This window comes from Octopus bimaculoides, chromosome 2 (genome assembly GCF_001194135.2).
Source record: "Octopus bimaculoides isolate UCB-OBI-ISO-001 chromosome 2, ASM119413v2, whole genome shotgun sequence".
Lineage (NCBI taxonomy): Eukaryota > Metazoa > Mollusca > Cephalopoda > Octopoda > Octopodidae > Octopus > Octopus bimaculoides.
Window position 1 is genome coordinate 114,076,576 of NC_068982.1, and position 3,364 is coordinate 114,079,939.

Below are 3,364 nucleotides of genomic sequence, written 5' to 3' on the forward strand. Positions count from 1 at the left end.
TATATATATATATATATATATATATATATATATATGTATGTATATGTATATATATATAACATAAAGGTGTCAGATCTTGTTTACACGTGGTTCTAGATATTTAAGAAAGAAAAATATGTAAGAATGCACAGGAGGTTTGTATAGTAAAATATATGCAAATATTAAGATCATAATGTAACAAGGAGTTGTATTACAACAGTATATAATAAACTGGGAGTACTGGTTTGGCGGATTACGTTTATCAAACTTCCAAGGTCTTAAATTTCTGCCATTTTTGTTATCGACAATGATTTTTCAAAAATTATTAGCACAAATTTTGCTACACAAACCTGTGCGTTTTCACATATTTTTCTTTCTTATATATATATATATATATATATATATATATACACACACACACACATCTATATACTTATATATACACATACATCTGTATGCATATATATATATAGATACACACATTTATATACATATATATATATACATATATACGCACGTTTATATACACATACATACATATATATATATTTTCATAGAAAAACATGTAATCGTTACCAATATAGCAAGAGATTTCACCGCAAAAAAGTCTCAAGTAGACTCCTTAAGGATCGTTCTCCTTGGTTATATATTCAAAGTTTAAATTGAAAAGAAAATTTTGACGCTAATATCCATTATTATTGAAATTTATTCCTATGTCAACATTTCTGTATAAGGCTATATTTGACTGTCAAATTTAAGTCAAACATATAATTTGCCTTACACGTCTTCAGGGAAATAAATTTAAGAACAAACAAAAAATCAAAAAAATCAAGAACAAGAGGTAAATACCAAGACATCGTCTCTAAGTCCCGTCCATATTCAAATTTGTCGTTAAATGACTCGTTAAATAAGTTCCTTCTTAAACAAAGGTCCATTAAGGGGAGACAACCCCTCATAATTCTAACAATAATATTAATAATATTGATAAGTTATAAACAATTCTCTATTACAATGGAAATCTATACTATATTATCTCTAGGATCTATTGTAAAAACCACAACTGTGTTTGGTAAATTATACATTGATATGGCCTGCCTTATATATGTTTTGTGTGTCTGTGTCTGTCCCCCCAGCATCGCTTGACAGCCGATGTTGGTGCATTTATGTCCCCCGTAACTTAGCGGTTCGGCAAGAGTGGCCGATACAATAAGTCATGGTGTCGATTTGTTCGACTAATGGTGATGCTCCAGCATGACCGCAGTGAAATGACTGAAACAAGTAAAAGAACAAAAGAATATACTCACACAGCTATATCTAAACACGCATATATACACATCTACATATAAACAAACACATACACACATCTCTCTCTCTCTCTCTCTCTCTCTATATATATATATATATATATATATATATATATATATATATATATATATGTATATATATGTATATATATATATATATATGTATATATATATATATATGTATATATATATGGTCAGTGTTATTGTTCAAGTCATTGTTACTTTGATGCGTCATGTGGTTGATATTTGCAGAGTCACTGGAGTTGTTATATGTGTCTCCATCAATTTTTGATGCATCCTGCACGCTGCCTAAGTTTTCGGTTGTTAATTCTATGAATGTGATGTTCCATAATCGATGAATTCGCATACGACTTCTTGTTTTTATCGGCAATTATTTGTCTATATTTACAAGAGTTTGCAACTCTTATTGGAAAAGGATAATAGTAATAGAATATTGTAGTGATGCTTCATTTCCTAATCATACATGATAGCCAAAACTCGGTATCTCTAGCGGGACACGAACCTTTATGAATAGATGTACCTGATAAGACAGACTGCAAAATTGATCCAACACAATATGTTGAAAGGAGTCCCACCCATAAGGGACAGTAGCAGGATAGTCGAAACGACCGTTGTACAAAATAAAGATTAATACCAATTCCATCTTCTCGTTACTTAAGCAATTATTATCATTATTTAAACTAACACTGTGGAATTCCTGAAATAAATCCAACACACTAATCGACATCTACGAATCAGTCCAAAAATACTATATGTATATTCTTTTTTCTTTTATTCTTTTACTTGTTTCAGTTATTTACCTGCGGCCATGCCGGAGCACCGCCTTTAGTCGCGCAAATCGACTATTTTTTGTAAGCCAAGTACTTAATCTATCGGTATCTTTTGCAGAACCACTAAGTTACGGGGACGTACACTTGCATCGGTTGTCAAGCGATGTTGGGGTGGCGGACAAACACAGCCATGCAGACACACACACACACACACACACACACACACACACACACACACACACACACACACACACACACACACACACACACACACACACACACACACACAAACACACACATACTTTATTTAAAAACAGCAAAAATATCACAAAAACTGTTACTCAGAGTTTCACGTTCCCGTTCGTCAGACAGTTTTGTTTAGAACCATGACCTAGAAGTGACTTTATATGTAAGGGAACTGTGATTATATAAGTCGAAACAATTTGTTGGCCTCTTATGGTTTTTACAATTATTTACGTTATATAATATTATGTTATATATTATATTCATAATGTTTAATGTAATATTGTAATATAAATAAATTATTTGATTGTCAATAGTATATCTCTACATTTAATGTATCTTTATAATTGAATTATACCAATATGTATATGGCATCCAACTGACGCACCAGTAAAATGGATGTTTAACACACCCATTTGAAGGATTTTATTTTCCTCAGTTCGTTATTATATATATATATATATATATATATATATATATATACGGCGGGCTTCTTCAAGGTCCATCTACCAACTCCACTCACAAGGCTTGGCTATAGTAGAAGACACTTGCCCAAGGTGCCACGCAGTGGGACTGAACCCTGAACCATGTGGTTGGTAAGCAAGCTACTTACCATACAACCACTCCTGCGCCTATATATATATATATATATAATACAATAGATACGTAAGCATGTATACACACATATATGGACATACTTACATCTACATGTGTATATAGATGCATATTCGGGTACTGGACGTTGGAAAAATGAACTAGAGACAACGGAACGAACACATAGAAAAACAAATAGCCACTTGGATTAATTCTTCATCAGCTGCCTCTATTCTAAACTAGGCGTTTCGAACCTCTTTTTTCCCAACCAGTCGCTATGCTTGACTGCTAAATCCACAAGTTTCTTTTTAATTTTCTCTTTGTTTATTTTCTCTTATTCCTATCTGCTGAAGGGCGTAGGTTCGAAACGTGAAAGAATTTCTCACTTTTTCGAGCGTCAAACTAATACACCTGCTTGTTGTTCATACACCTGTCTTCGACTTATATATATAT